Here is a 17238-nt window from a genome sequence, read left to right on the forward strand (position 1 = left end):
GAGAAATTGTAAATTGTCTCATTTTGATGTATCTCTTGGAACGACTTTAACCTTCCTAGAGTACACATGTCTATATCTAATTCTCACTTCTTTAGCTTCTAAACAATAGACAGGAAGTTCAAAAACTGTGTTGCAGGTGATGTACCTCTGCTATAGAGGGTCTCAAACTTCCTCATCTCATTGGATGTGTGGCTGTGAATATATTGAAGACACTCCATATTTATTTCTCTGTCTTGGAGCTGAATACGTTGCATATATTATCACTGTGGTGTTTTCTCTATAATGATGGAGCTTCTTTGATGTTATAACACTTATCTACAGCCACTGTTCTTCCTAACATTTGCTGGTATATTCTACTTCAGATCTCTGTTATTATTAGAGTTGATATATCAGAGGTATATGTAATCCATTCCTGTAGTTGAAGTTCGAATCTCAAAGAAGGAAGAAGTCATTCAGTTGTGCATCCATACAAAGCGTATCTTGGTATACCTGAGCATTTTAAGGGTGAAACATATCTATTCTATCTGTGTTGGAAGGACTTTGAGCCTCTCATTCTTGCTGGACACAAATCTGTTAGTGATTGGCTAAATTCTTAGCTGGAATTAGTTGAGTGCCTTTTGAATACCTTCGGTGAAGTTTGTTACATCATTGGGGTCATTTCCAATAAAAAAAAGGGGTTGAGATTTATTATTGAAGGAAGAGGTCAAGCTACCCTTGTGTATATTCGTGGAGTTTGAGCCGTGTCTCCATTGCTGGTATTCGCGGATTTTTTTATTCTTTTGCATTCCTGAGCTTCCAGAAGGGATATAGAGGCAAGTTCTATAAAGTTTGAAGGAATCAGCTACGTAACTTAATTTAAAAAGTCTAGTCAGATGTGAAATTTCTACAGAATTTAAAGAACAGAATCTCTGAAAGTCTGGTATTGGACAATGTATTTTTCAAACTGATATTCTTAATTTTTGAAATCTTCAATAGTTGGGGTTTGTCTAGACTTGCTATAGTCTCCACTAGGATTGTTGAGTGTTCATTTCTTTGTTGAGACAATGGCTAGATTTGATGATGTATTAGAGTTACTGAATACACTAATACACTCCACTATTGGTGGGAAGGTAAATGTTAGCAAAGACACTCTTTGTGACATTCAGACCTGCCTGCATGATGCACAAGAAAAGATTGATTTTTTGCAACTAGAATCTCAGTTCCAGCAAGATGAGCTTCAACAGATTTGTCATTCCAAATTGTTTTCTGCTCAAAACAATATGTTGTTCAAGGTTAAACCAGCAAGTGGTGAAATTAGTAAGATTGAGGTTGAATTAGATCCAGAATCCAATAAAGCAGCAGTTGTACATGCAGATGCAGAAACTCAGTCTGCACTTCCCAAGCCCATCATCAGACCTTGGGAACAACTTGTCCACAACAAGCACAGAACTGGTCTTGGATATGACAAGGACTTGTCCTTTCATATTCCAGACTATGCCAAGCCCATTCAGTTTCAGAGTGCTGGATTCATTCATGACAGTTCAGCTTCAGCTGTTCCAGACTCTGCCCCTCTTCCACAGCAGCAGCAACAACAACAACAACAACAGATCATAAAATGCCAACACTGTGATCGAGTTGGCCATTTGAAAGATCACTGTTTTGATCTTCATCCATGTAAGCACTGTCATAAAACCAGCCATTCTTCACACAGATGCTTTAGAAACAAACGTCCTACAAGAACAAAGATTCATCTTGGATGGATCGCTTCTTGGCAATGGGCATCAACAGCCAAGAAGATATTCCAAACACATGTCAGAACTTGTTCTAGAGTATTGAACAGTCTTGCAGTTGAGTTTTCTCCATCTTCTCACCTTGTATCTGACAGGGGGGGAAATGATGGTCATCTACAAGCTTCAAAGTCACATCAAGCGAGCCTGAGCCACAACCTGCCACACCAGTTTCAGAGTTGTAGCCAGAGACAAAGATGCCCGTGAACATGCCTTCAGTTGGCAATCTGGGACACTTCCTCTAGCAGAAGACTTTAGCTTCTTGCCAGATTCGGAAGCATTCCAGGAACACAATTGAGAACACTTCCTCTAGCAGAAGACTCCAGCTTCTTGCCAGTTTTGGAAGAGTTCCAGGAATTGCATTAAGCATTCCAGAGTTGTTGGTCATCCTTAAACCATCATAGGTTGAGACTTCCCTTTTCAGGTTGAAGTTTTACCTTTTATGCGGGGTGAGACCTCCCTTTTATGGTTGAAGGTTTCCCTCTTTAAAACAATAGGATCACTTCCTCTAGCAGAAAACTTCAGTTTCTTGCCAGTTTTGGAAGAGTTACGGGAACTGCACTAAGCGTTCCAGTGTTGGTGGTCATCCTTAAACCACTGCCCTTTATACCAACATTTCATAGAGCACATTCAGCCTAGTGCTGCCATGTATTTTTTGCACATTTTGTATTACAGCTCTCTTCTTGGACTCATACATAACCCTTCGGATTAAGGGGGGGAATGTTGGACACCTAATCCTAAATGGGTTAGTGTGGAAGTTGAATGGAAAAAAGCAGTCCAAGAGACCTTGGGATCTGAAACCCAAGAGTCACGTATTGTACTATAAATGTATATCTCATGTTAATAAAAAAAACATACTCACATGATTTATCTTTCCTATTCTATGTTTCCCATGTGTGTTTAACAATATATATATATATCTATATATATATATATATATATATATATATATATATATATATATATAGATAGATAGATAGATATATATATATTATTGGCATATGGTGGGTAGTACATATACAATTTATACCATATATATTGTTGGGAGGTATAAATGCTAGATTTACACCTACACTTAAATTGTCAATTCGAGGTTGTAAGACTTAGAGACGTAGCACCATATATGCCAGAATACGACCTCAGAGACTTGTAAGATCAAAACAATTTGAAAAGGGGATCATTCAAGAAAAGACATTCCAAAGTAAACAAACTACAACAAATAAAGAATGCAAAGCTTCTTAAAAGACTAGAACTAAGCTGCAAATATGAAAGCATGAAACAAATTCAATTTCAAACTATTTTAAAATATGTACTTAAGAAAAATCATTAAATGTTTCTTGCTACTAGAAAGGAATTGCAGTGTTCAATTTAAGAAATTTAAGTTTGTTGATTGGAGATATCTTCAAAGAGTTTTGTTGGATAATTCAGGAACTTGCACTGAAAGTATCCTCATGTTAGTTATGGCATTAGATTATAATGATGAAAATTTAAAATCCTAGGATTAAAAATGCTTATGAATGCCAAAATAGTATTAATTAATTAAATCGGAGTTTCCAACGATCATATCATAATTATTATATCCATTATAAATCCTTGCAATTGAAAATCTATTTCATTAGATAATGAATTGAACATAGCAAAGAGTGGAAATGATGAACACAAATAAAAGAAATGATGGATAACTAAATATACTTAGAAATAAATTCTAGAATAACGACATCACTGAATTCATGAATCAAACCTGCATAATTAAATATCAAAACATAAAAGAGATCTAAAAAATGAAATTGCAAAATCAGAATTTAAATCACTCACGTATGAAATCAAATGCAGTAAAATAAATCACACCAATAGGAAATAAAATGTAGTGAAATAAATAAATCCTAAGAAATTTAATAACGAGTTGGCTGATGGGCCCAACCACCCAGCTCGATCTTCCTCTAAAAAACTAAATCAAAACACCATCTTCAGAAATTCGAATTAGCATGGAAAATATAAATTAATTGCAAAATCATATTTTTATTGAAACCAAATTGCATGAATGCTAAATAATTAAATGCTGGGCTCCAGTGGTCCCCTCCAGGGATCATTCCATTGGGCTCAGATTCCTCTCATGGAACAATTGAAATCTTGACTCTAAAAATAATACAATGTATAGGTTTGATTTCCATGTACCCTAGCATTCTTCTGCAATCCCAACGATCATGTGCGATCCCGACCTCCCTATGCATGAACAACAATCTCCATTATATAGCAGTAGTGCTGCCTCTAATTAATCGAATTGATTGTTATATGGAATATAAATTTGGGATCATTGTCAATATAAATTAGTTACAATCAAAACAAGAGGATTTGTTTCCAATTGGGTTCGGGCTGGTGATTTGCTTCTATAAATAATTGACTCTTACGCATTGTTGGCAGAGGCACATCAAGGCACAGCTGGTTGAGCTTCGGTGGTCTGCTATATTTGTCCAACTCCTTTCCTCAACAGCACAACAGACACATTCACCACAGTATTAAAGAGATATGCCTTCCCTTGTTTTTTCCATGGTGATCCAAAACATAAAAGAAGCCAAATGAAGTTCCAATGTTGTACTTTGCAAGCCTCAAAGCAAAGAATTGCTCTCCTTAAGTCTCTATTATATTGTTGAGATATACGACCTATGAATCCCAAAGGAAGTTGTAGTCCTTCTTTCTTAGCAATATATTCAAGTACTTCAACTATTTTCTCCTTTGAAGGTGAATTGACGCGAATATTCAGACAACGGAATCTCACTCCTTCAAGTACGTTCGACACACTATCACAAATAAAAACGTTCAGCATGCTCCACTGTAGACTTCCATTGTGCATCAGACAGAGTGTTGAGCCTCTTTAGAAAGCTTATCAACTTTATTGAGAACAAGCACTTTGAAGCATTTATTCCCATTTAAATAAATGTGCCTACTCTTAGCCATTTCTTTGATAATCTCTTAAACAACATATTTATCTTAGAAACCTGCATTACTATGATTCAATTCCACATGATGATTACTTGATACTGTTGTCAACTCCACATCAATGGTCTTTGTACCAGCCTCAATATTCGATGGCTTTTTTTCTACCTTCACCTTCTCAGCCCTTGGACCAAATATATCCTTAAGTAAATCCATTATTAAAGTTTCCTTTCCAGCACCAGATGGACCATAGAATAGTAGATGAGGGCAGTCCTACTCATAAACCATTTGGCTTCTACGACGACATGGCATGGAGGCTTATCCAAACACCATGAAATATCTATTTAAACCAGTGTTGTGAGGAGCACACAAGATCAATTTTCTCATTTTATTTACCGCCATGACTTTGGTGTTTTCCTCTTGCAAGACCTTTCTTTTTCTTCGCTTTTGACTTCAAGCATACAATGAAGAGCATTACCCTGGCCGACCAGCACATGCAAGGAACCTCTCACCATATGTAATTGTTGGTGAGATAGCTGAAACTTCAAACCAGTTTGAGTCAACATCCACAAAGCACATTCCTCCGACAAAACCTGGACTAGCATAGATTTTAGTGAATCACGTCTTTGCTCATGGACCTGCACTCTCCTCCATTCGTTGGTTGAGGACTTTGCATCATTTTCCTTGATTATTGTAGTTGTATACAACCATTCCATATTGTTGATGTTCCAAGCTCATAGCCATGGATGCGCACTGTACTTGTATACTCATTTTGTAGCATTGGACTGCATACAAAACCATTCTCATATTGCCAGAAATTGGGAACCTAGCAATAAACATTTCTTGCATTAACAATGAAAATTAATGAACTAGCATTCTCAGTCAAATCAATTTTTTCTTGTGAAGAATCTCATAACCATAAGATATTCTTGACAGTATCATATGGTTGTTGTTAAACTTTTCCTGAGAGAGTGCAATCTTGCCATGAAATGGGCTGATGAATGAGATAGTGTAGGTATGTGGTTTTTACATCTTTGTCATTGAATTCGTGTTGTTTCTTCTGTGAATCCGTACTCAAATATGTTTCCTCTTCCATACTCAAATGCATTTTAAGAAGCACTCCTGCACTACTGGTGCTAGACTTATTCATCTGCCACCAAGAAGACATATTATTAATGAAATTTACACACAAGACATTCTTCGAGAATGATTTATTAATTTAATAGATATTGTCTCTAAATGCCTCTAACTATCAGATTAAGAAGATAATAATGATTAAAAACACTAGTCACAAGCATAGAATTATTCGATAAAAATTGTAAAAATCTGGGCAAAAAGGCAGCTCAACATCCCCCCATGTTGATCTTCTTGCACGTCCTTGTGCAATCCAAACCTTTAGACTATAAAACTATGAAATAATGCAGGGGAAGTGTTTGAAGATCAAACTATGCTTCCGATAAATGTCAGCAAAAATTTCAACAATGATGAAGATGCCTGGTATTTTAAAGCATTCATTAGCTTGCAACATAACTATTACAATACCAATACTACAATATCGGTTGAAACCATGTTACAATTCTAATGATATTATCAATTGTAGGAATGTAACAAGATCAGGTACAAAAAGTAGACATTATGGATAAAACATATTGCACATACCTGTTATCTTGACCCAAATGAACTCCTAGTTTTGTTTCTGTCCAGAGTCTTATGATAAAAATCAAATTTTGCTGAAAAAGGTGCAATTTTCAAGAAGACTATCACAAGATTTCTGCACCTATTATAACAATATTGTACCTAAGTCATGTATCATGTATTTAGAGGTAACTACAATCAATACACATTGCTGCCAATCAACACTTTGTGAGTAAACATGATTGAGTATTTCATCACTTCAAATACCATAAGAATTAAAGTTATGATACTAGAAAAGGGAAAGCAATATGACACTTTCGTGGACCAATCAATAACCTCTTTATTGAACACTTAAATTTCGTTAGCATTCGGATTCGAAACAAAGTTTCTTCTTAATCTAGTACAAAGAATTACCTTCACTAAGGGTACCACTTCATTAAAGATTCTTGATTTTTGAAAGATAGAACTCAAAGCATCATATCCAAATCGTCTTAAAACCATTGTCCAAGAATTAAAATGACGAGTTTCAGGGAAAGAGAAGGATAACCAAGAAAATCATAGTATATGATCAAATTTAATACCACAGACATGGCCCTGCTACCTGCAGGTGTCCATAACCTCGGCAGGGATGTCTTTTAACCCAATGAAATGTTTGTGTCCCACTTACTCGATATAGATTTAGAGTTAGATTATTGGACTTTTAGATGAAGGCCACTGTCCTGGCTTGGTAACCAGCTGATGGAAGTTCCACTCACAAAACGTAACATGAAAGAATAGGCCAGCTCGTGATGAGACCTCTTGTCTTACAACTTTTTGGCTGAAAGACATTATTTTGGCTTGGTGACCAACAACAGTAATGTCATGCATGTTAGGTCTTATGATCGTGGTAGGTCAGGTCATCACAAGACCTCCTATCCTTTCTTGAATCGTTTATAAACTCTGATTATGATTAACCTTTAAAAGTTACTAAATAAGTGGGGAGACAGATCTACTCCTTAAGAGTACAGGATGGCGTGAAGAGTTTTTAATGACTAATCATTACTGGCTACTTCCTCTACCCTAAAGGCTTATTAAAAATATCCCAGATAATGATTGAAAGATTCTTTGAGTTAATAATGCTAGTGTTCTCATGAACAACTTATTATGATCTTTTACATGAGTGTTACACCATAGGAGGCTCTCCAATAGTACATTGTAAGAGAAACTAAAAATATATATCTCAGATGACAAATCATTAGAGTGATTAATCATGGTTACTTTTGAAAAATCATGAGGTATTAGAGTGAATCGTACTCAACAAGATTTGTCACAGATGTGTGTGTTCACAACTAATAGGGATTAAAAGCAATTTCAGTGGCAGTTCTTTAAAAGTCAAAACCCTAATAATATTATCATAACATATTTTATTCATGGCATTAATTTATTCTCCTACCCTATTCTAACCTAAAAAGCAGAAGACTCCTTTTTAAGTGTAGGATTACTTCCAATGCATCCATGTGTGCAACAAAAGGATAATTATACTCATGTTCAAATTCGAAGAGTATATACGAGAAAATACCAGAACATGAGGTACCAACTACACTAACTGATGTCATGCTACAAGTTGTCGAATGATAAAGGAGGAGTGGATACTGATAGTCATTTGGAACTAGGATTCTATGGGATCCATATACTCTTGGTTACTTGATTCATGGGAAACATCCAGCGCATCGTGCAAATCCTCCACATTTCCTTGTCTATCCTCTAAAGTGCAGGTCAGATCAGATAGATGTTTTGCTTCTAATGGCTTCTCCTCATCATGCATGATCCACAACTTCTCGGTCTCCTTAGGAAGATCTTCTAGATCTTCATGAATCTTCTCTTCCAGAGGAATAGACCTTTCTCTGATTGATGCCAAAATGTGATCTTTTTGTGAAGTACAGACCCCAGCTTCTGCTAGAATTTGAGATAATTCTTGGAATAACATCACACTTTTTGACATTCCTTGCTAGATGGAAAATCTGATTAGCACCAAACTTGAAATCTTTGTTTATTTGGGAAACCAAACTTTGGAGTGACCCAAACAAAAGTGGATGCATGGATCTTCACTCAAGTCTTACCGTCATCTCCACCCTTTAGTTTCCCTGCGATGGTAAAAGAAAAAAATAAATAAATCAACAAATCTCAATTGTAGTAAAGAAAACTTGACTTGTGAGCTTTCTTGCAATACTGTCCAGTATGCTTCAGCAAGCAAGGGAAACCTCATTAATCTAAAAATTCAATTGCGAAGAAAAAGCATAGCAAATCATGAGGCCTTATCCTACAACACCTCCCCAGCAACGGCACCAAAATGTTGGGAGGTATAAATGCTAGATTTACACCTACATTTAAATTGTCAATCTGGGGTCGTAATACTTAGAGACGTAGCACCATATATGTTAGAATACAACCTCAGGGACTTGTAAGATCAAAACAATTCAAAAAGGGGATCATTCAAGAAAAGATATTCCAAAGTAAACACACTACAACAAATAAAGAATGCAAATCTTCTTAAAAGACTACAACTAAGATGCAAATATGAAAGCATGAAACAAATTCAATTTCAAACTATTTTAAAATCTGTACTTAAGAAAAATTATTAAATGCTTCTTGCTACTGGAAAGGAATTGCAGTGTTCAATTTAAGAAATTTAAGTTTGTTGATCGGAGATATCTTCAAAGAGTTTTGTTGGACAATTCAGGAACTTGCACTGAAAGTCTACTCATGTAAATTATGGCATTAAATTATAATGATGAATATTTAGAATCCTAGGATTAAAAATTCTTATGAATGCCCAAATAATATTAATTAATTAAATCAGAGTTTCCACTGATCATATCATAATTATTATCTCCATTATAAATCCTTGCAATTGAAAATCTATTTCGTTAGATAATGAATTGAACACAACAAAGAGTGGAAATGAGGAACACAAATAAAAGAAATGTTTGCTAACTAAATATACTCATAAATAAATTCTAGAATAATGACATCACGAAAATTATGAATCAAACCTGCATAATTAAATGTCAAAACATAAAAGAGATCTAAAAAACGAAATTGCAGAATCAGAATTTAAATCAGTCAAGTATGAAATAAAATGCAGTAAAATAAATCACACCAACAGGAAATAAAATGCAGTGAAATAAATAAATCTTAAGAAATTTAGCAACAAGCTCACTGATGGGCCCAACCACCCAGGTCGATCTTCCTGTAAAAAACTAAATCAAAACACCATCTTTAGAAATTCGAATTAGCCTGGAAAATATAAATTAATTGCAAAATCATATTGCTAAACCAAATTACATGAATGCTAAATAATTAAATGCTGGGCTCCAGTGGTCCCCTCAAGGGATCATTCCACTGGGCTCATATTCCTCTCATGGCGCAATTGAAATCCAGACTCTGCAAATAATACAATGTACAGGTTTGATTTCCATGTAGCCTAGCATTCTTCTGCAATCCCAGCGATCCTGTGTGATCCCGTCCTCCCTATGCATGATCCCATTATATAATATAAGTGCTGCCTGTAATTAACCAGATCATTTGTTATATGGCATATAAATTTAGGATCATTGTTAATATAAATTAGTTACAATCAAAACAAGAGGATTTGTTTCCAATTGGGATCGGGCTGGTGACTAGCTCCTAGAAATAATTGACCCTTACACACTACTGGCAGAGGCACATCGATGAACAACTGGCTGAGCTCCAGTGGTTTGCTATATTTGTCACAACTCCTTTCCTCAACATCCAAACAAACACGTTCACCACAGTATTAAAGAGATATGCCTTCCCTTGTTTTTTCCATGGTGATCCAAAATGTAAAAGAAGCCAAATGAAGTTCCAATGTTGCACTTTGCAAGCCTCAAAGTAAAGAATTTCCCTCCTTAAGTCTCTGTTAGATTGTTGAGCTATACGACCTGTGAATCCCAAAGGAAGTTGTAGTCCTTCTTTCTTAGCAATATATTCAAGTACTTCAACTATTTGCTCCTTTGAAGGTGAATTGATGCAAATATTCAGGCAACGAGATCTCACTGCTTCAAGTACTTTTGACGCACTATCACAGCATAAAACTATTCGGCATGCTCCACTGTAGACTTCCATTGTGCATCGGAGAGAGTGCTGAGCCTCTTTAGAAAGCTTGTCAACTTTATTGAGAACAAGCACTTTGAAGCATTTATTCCCATTTACATCAATGGGCCTACTCTTAGCCATTTCTTTGATAATATCTTAAACAACATATTTATCTTGGAAACCTGCATTACTAGGATTCAATTCCACATGATTATTACTTGATACTATCGTCAACTCCACAACAATGGTCTTTGTACCAGCCTCAATCTTTAAGTAAAGCCATGACCAAATATCTCCTTAAGTAAAGCCATGATTAAAGTTTCATTTCTGGCACCAGATGGTCCATAGAATAGTAGATGACGATAGTCCTTCTCAAAAACCATTTGGCTTCTATGATGACATGGCATGGAGGCTTATCCAAACATCGTGAAGTATCTATTCAAACTAGTGTTGTGAGGAGCACACAAGATCAATTTTCTCATTTTATTTACCACCATGACTTTGGTGTTTTCCTCTTACAAGACCTTTCTTTTTATTTTCTTTTGACTTCAAGCATACACTGAAGAGCATTACCCTAGCCAGTCAGCGCATGAAAATAACCTCTCGCCATACGTAATTGCTGGTGAGATAGCTAAAACTTCAATCCAGTTTGAGTCGACATCCACAAAGCATATTCCTCCAACAAAACTTAGACTAGCATATATTTAAGTGAATCACATCTTTTGTCGTGGACCTGCACTCTCCTCCATTCATTGGTTGATGATTTTGCACCATTTTCCTTGATCATTGTAGTTGTATACAACCATTCATATTGTTGATGTTCCAAGCTCAGAGCCATGGATGCACACTGTACTTGTATACTCATTTTGTAGCATTGGACTGCACACAAAACCATTCTCATATTGCCCGAAATTGGGAAGCTAGCAATAGACATTTCATGCATTAACAACGAACATTAATGAACTAGCATTCTCAGTCCAATCAATGTTTTCTTGTGAAGAATATCATAAGCATAAGATGTTCTTTACGACATCATATAGTTACGGTTAAACTTTTCCTGAGAGAGTGCAATCTTGCCATGAAATGGGCTAACGAATGAGATAGCGTAGGTATGTGGTTTTTCAATCTTTGTCATTGAATTCGTGTTGTTGCTTTTGTGAATCCATACTCAAATATGTGTATGCTTCCGTATTCAAATGCATTTTAAGAAGCATTCCTGCACTATTGGTGCTAGACTTATTCATCTGCCACCAAAAAGACATATTATTAATGAAATTTACACACAAAACATTCTTCGAGAAGAATTTATTAATTTAATAGATATGTCTCTAAATGCCTCTAACTATCAGCTTAATAAGGTAATAATGGTTAAAAACACTAGTCACAAGCATAGAATTATTTGATAAAAAATGTAAAAATCTGGGCAAAAAGGCAGCTCAACATATACATAAACCAATGTAATGGTCATACAACAATAATGACAAAAATTGGCAATAGTTATTTCAAATGGTTGTGGTCGACATTTATTTTAAACAAAGTTTAAAAACCATATAAAAATATGGTTTAACAACTTTACATCGTAAAGTATGACGTTTTCTATAACGATAATGGGTATGGTCACAGGTTTTGACCTCAGACCTACCCAAACCTAGTGTTTTAACATCAAGTGACAACCGACAAACTTAGGCAGGGGCCTTTGTTTATTTTGCCCAGAGGTTTTTATTTAAAGCCTAATTCATTTTCATGGAGGGGCGTGGAAGAATGGAGCGTCGAACGAAGGAACTATGAGTAGCAGAGCCAGGTGAAACCATGCCCAGGTGGGCACGTTTTTCGAGCATTTTTTAGAAAATATTTGAAAGGAACATTCCACAAAATATTCCCATGTAGAATCTTGATGAGAATCTTTGAGATTCTTTTTGAGCCAAAATTTCACTATGTCATATTCATGCCAAGTTTATACTCAAACGAACCAGAATTTCACCATGAGTCTAATGGTGCGATTGGTTTTCTAATCTGAGCAATGGAATTTTAGTCAAACTGCAGAACAAAATCTTTGTGGAATCATGAGGAATCTAAAAGATTCCCTTGGGGATAATTTTTCATAGTGACAAAATCATGTTAACTTTATACTCAAACGAACCAAAATTTTTCTAGGAGTTTGATGGTGTGATCGGTTTTATGATTTGAGCAACAGAATTTCATTCAGTGTGCAGAACATAGTATTTGTGAAATCATGAGGAATCTAAAAGATTCCCTTGGGGCCAATTTTTCACAGTGACATAATCATGTCAAATTTATACTCAAACGAACTACAATTTCACTAGGAGTCTAATGATGTGATCGGTTTTCTGATTTGAGTAGCCAAATTCCAGTGAACTAGTGAAAAGGAATCTTTAAGATTCCCGGGGGTCCAAATTTTGACGGTGTTAAAAAGGGGTCGATTTTAGGGTCATTAAACATGATTTCATGCCACAAATTCAATGATGCAGTACATTTCATCAGTAGAGCTATGCATTTTTAGGTCATCCCCAGAAGTGGAGGTATATGATGCAGTGATTCCATGTCTTTCATTTGATTTGTTGAGATGATGATTTTGTTGTTGAGATCCATGTTACCATTATGTTGAAGGATGCTTGTATGCCACATCATTTGAGAATTTATTATCTTCTCATGTTGAAGGAAGGCCCATATGAGTGTGATTTCCTATAGGAGAATGTCTCATGGAGAGACATGCCACTCTAGTTGAGGGAGTTTATCCTTGTAATGACAAAGAATGTACAATGTACTCATCATCATCTTGCAACATTTAATGAAGTGACCTCCCCACTCTTGACACCAGGCCCGAAGACATAACCCACATTGGGTGACCTCTGTTATCAATGTGCGTGTGTATTTGATTTGATGGTTGTCATTATGTTTCCTCTTCTTTAAAGTATGCACATGTGGTTTCTCATACTCTTTCGCATGAAGTTTTGCTAACATTACAGAAGTAAAAAATCTTGGTTAGTTTCGGTAGCTGAGAGATCTGGATCAACTATAGGTTTGACACATAACTTAATTTTCATCTAGCCACTTGTACACATTTTGTTTGATTGTTCTTTTATGCACAAGGTTTAGCATTATCCTATTTCTATGTCTACACTTTCAAGTTCAATTTGAATTTCATTTTGGAGAAAAGCATAGTGACTTATGCCATGCCTTTAATAGATATTCAAGGATTTCTTTGAGGTTGGAATCTCTGTTTTTCAACCATGCATCCCAACTAAATGTATCGAATTTATTACTCGGCTTCAATCTTTTCCCTCAAATAACCTTTAATTATAATGAATTTGGCACCTCACCTAATCATCCATGTGAGGGCTTTTACAAGTGCCACTCATTGGATTTTCTAGACTCAAGGTTTGTTGAAATCACGTGTTGTGGAAACAATTTATGACCTCAAGCTACCTTTGAGTCTATAAATGATTACGGTTCCATATATCACAACTTCGATGGATTTTCCAAGAGTTTTCTACATCCAAATCTAGAAACATATTTGGTTTCTTTCACATTAAAAGAACTTCCCATCGAGGTAATGAATCTCCCCCACAACCTTATGTATTTGTATTAAAAAGGTATCCAATGATGGCCTCTATCCATTTCTTGCATTCCCTGCCTTTTACAATGGATTACTTCCATGTAGAGCCTACTAAAGTATTTTATGTCACCCCTTCAATCAGTTTTCAAAGTTATTTTTTATATGTGACATATAATTTATGGATTTTATTGGGATTTCATCCATTCACAAGTTTGTTTGTTTCTTATTGTTAGTTTTTTTTTCCAAACCTATGTTGATGACTAGTATGTGAAAACTATTGGAGATGCCATCAATGAGGGTAGAAAAACCAATTGGAGGCCTCAATTAGACCGACTTTCATTTGGAGTGGTAATCTTCGACTAGTAAGTGGGATCGGTTGCCACTCCCACATAAGGAATTATTTTGTAAGCTATAAACTATGTCTATTTTTAATTAACATTTTTATCCTTACATTTGTAACTATTTTCATTTACAGGGAATAATAATTCTTTTAGGATCAAAGAGATTAAGTTATAGACTGAATGGAACTAAAGAATGATAAGAAATGTTATTTAGAAGTAAATTTTAAACGATTGCAAACTTACCAAAATGTTTATTCATTCTACAACCTTTAGAAGAGAAATTCACATTAAGGCTAATCAATCAATTATAATTAAATCTTTCCATTCTCATAAGTTTATGTAGATACACAATATTCTCACATTGTAAACATTAACAATTACCATATATTAGAGATGCATTTATCTTCTCGACAAGTCAATTGCATTAACTAGAAAATAAAGACTTTGTTATAAAGTATCGCAAAAGGCTTTTTAGTGGGAAATTTAAATGTTTCAGTTTTTTACTCCCACTTCCTCACATTTCTTCACAATGGGGAGATTTTCTACTTATACTTTGAACTACAGTTACTAAAATTGCAATATTTAGGTAACTCTTTTGGCATTGATATAACTTTAGCAGTTCTTTGGAGTTAATTGTTGTAGATACTTCTTCGAGGTTACCTAGATATTCAAGATTTCAAAGATTTTGGGAATGTCCATCTTCAATACCTGTTGCTCCCCTTTCAATGCTTGGTTCACCAACCTTTTCATATATGTTTTCATAGTAGTAGTGCAACAATCGAGTTGAGTTGCTTCTTTGGTGGGAGTGGTGATAAATTTGTCTATTGACTCATATTCCCCTTTGGAATCTATTTGATTTCGGTGACCACACTGGCCCTGGCTTTGGTTATTTCTTCGATATTCAATGTGATGGGGGTTGAAATGGGTATATATTCCATGGTTTCAATATCATATTCCTCTATAATATCCATGGAGGTGTCACACATTTTCTTGGCCATCTTTTTAGCTTCATTCATTATTTATTTAATTGTTTCACACACTAATTTCCATACATCGATCAAAGATCAATATTTTCATTTTTTCTATTTGTGAACTTGGGGTACTGAGTCTGGAGTGTCCCAATGCGTCTTTTTCCAATAAATGATTTTCTTGAGAACTTTGCTGGCTAAATTTTGGTCTTCCAATTGGGTGTTACTTTCCTTGGCTATTCACTACAATTGTACAAAGTATTCTTGGACCTCCCCAAAGTTTCCCATGAAATAAAATTAGGTGTTTTGAAAATCATTATTAATTTTAATGACTTGTGCTTTAAGTACTTGAAGGTCAACTTGGGCCTTCTGAAGTTGTTCCACTTTAACATTGATATCTTTCATGTGACTCTCTTTTAATGCCTTTATCTCATTAATATGAGCTTACTTCAACTGCACTATTTACTACTCATATTGAGCCCCAAAGTACTTTGACAGTCCTATACACTTTTCTTCTAGTCTATCCTATCATTCAATATCCTAAAACAAAGGTTGTGTCCATTGCGGCCTTTTGATTGCTTTAGCTGGAAACACTCCATATTATTCTTTTCTTGAGGCCCTCCAAAATGAAATATTCCTTTGCTATTCATCCTATATGGACATTGTCGATGATGGAATTTTGATATTTTCTATAATAATATTCTCCTAATTCAATTCATTATTGAGAGTCTTGGGATGATCAACATTAGGCATAATAATTGCTTGCTTAATGACCGGTGGAATGAAGGAAATTGAATTTTGGGGAATGATATAACTTTGTACAGGGGTAGTTTCTAGAGTTCTTGTCTCTGATACTTCCCTTTTTCAAGAAGATTCCAAGGGACACTCTAGCTCCTTCCCATTGATGGTATCCTTTTTTTATGCATCCACCTCCTTTTGTGCTTCCTCTTCATCAATAGTAATTTATTCTATAGTTGGGACTCTAGCTTGGGCCAACATTTCCTGTTCCTTTCTAATTCTGGATTCAATCCATTTCTTTTCCAAGGCATCATATTTCACTCTTTCCTTTTCATATTTTGACCTTTGGATTGATTCTATCTTTACAAAGCGTTGTTTTCTTTATCTTTCTCTTTTCACTTCTTTAGGATACTAGATGGGTGATATGTCTACTTGTTCCCTCCCTTCTATTCTTCATTTTACCTCTTAGACATCTTAGAACACTGAGTCATCAGGGAGGGACTCATTTTCATATGCAATCAAAATCTTCAGGGACCTATAGTGTTCTTTAACTATTCCATGGGGGTTACATGTCTTCTGAAAACACTGATGGATATCAGTATTGCAACAATATTGTTGCAACTCCAATAAACTCCTTTAATTATCAACTTGGGGTTCATACAAACTTAAGAGTAGTCAACATTGTATGAAACAAACATCTTCCTCTTCCTAGTCTGACTCCCTTTTATGCAAGTGAAAGAGGGAAATGAGACAACTTCATATGAGCAAAGATCTTGGTAATCTTCTAGTCCTAAGTTTTAGAAGGTAAGTAATAATAAGAAAACCTATTCTAATTTTCTGGAAACTGAATGATAGAAATAAAATATGTTCTACTTGCAATAATATAAATAACACATCTTATATTAATTTTGCAGAAGGGAAACACTCCTATAATCTACTTTTGCAGGAAATAAATCACATATTGTTGAATGTAAATTGCAGGAAAGGGAATCTAATCTAGTTGCAGAAATTAACATTTAATAAACAATCATTGTGGAAGCTAAATGGTGTCTCTACCAAGCCTCATCTCAACCAAAGCGGTCTTAGAACAAGGGAGAATCTTGAAAACTAGCTGCTATAGGAAACTCTGTTTTGCTACAGGAAACTACCAATAATCATGTCTGTCGAGTTAACTTGCCAAATGA

The 17238-nt window shown here is 35.2% G+C and overlaps 3 pseudogenes; all 3 read right to left on the reverse strand.

The window, feature by feature from the left end:
* Positions 1-4227: 4227 nt before the first annotated feature.
* On the reverse strand, positions 4228-4988 carry LOC149219848 (replication factor C subunit 3 pseudogene; annotated as a pseudogene).
* A 5037-nt stretch (positions 4989-10025) lies between these two features.
* On the reverse strand, positions 10026-10813 carry LOC149219849 (replication factor C subunit 5 pseudogene; annotated as a pseudogene).
* Positions 10814-11551: 738 nt separating this feature from the next.
* LOC149219850 (BTB/POZ domain-containing protein At5g48800-like) overlaps positions 11552-17238 on the reverse strand; it is a 78886-nt pseudogene continuing 73199 nt past the window's right edge.

Source organism: Pinus tabuliformis, chromosome Q, assembly GCF_031772625.1.
Source record: "Pinus tabuliformis cultivar Carrire ecotype Pingquan chromosome Q, CPIR1, whole genome shotgun sequence".
Lineage (NCBI taxonomy): Eukaryota > Viridiplantae > Streptophyta > Pinopsida > Pinales > Pinaceae > Pinus > Pinus tabuliformis.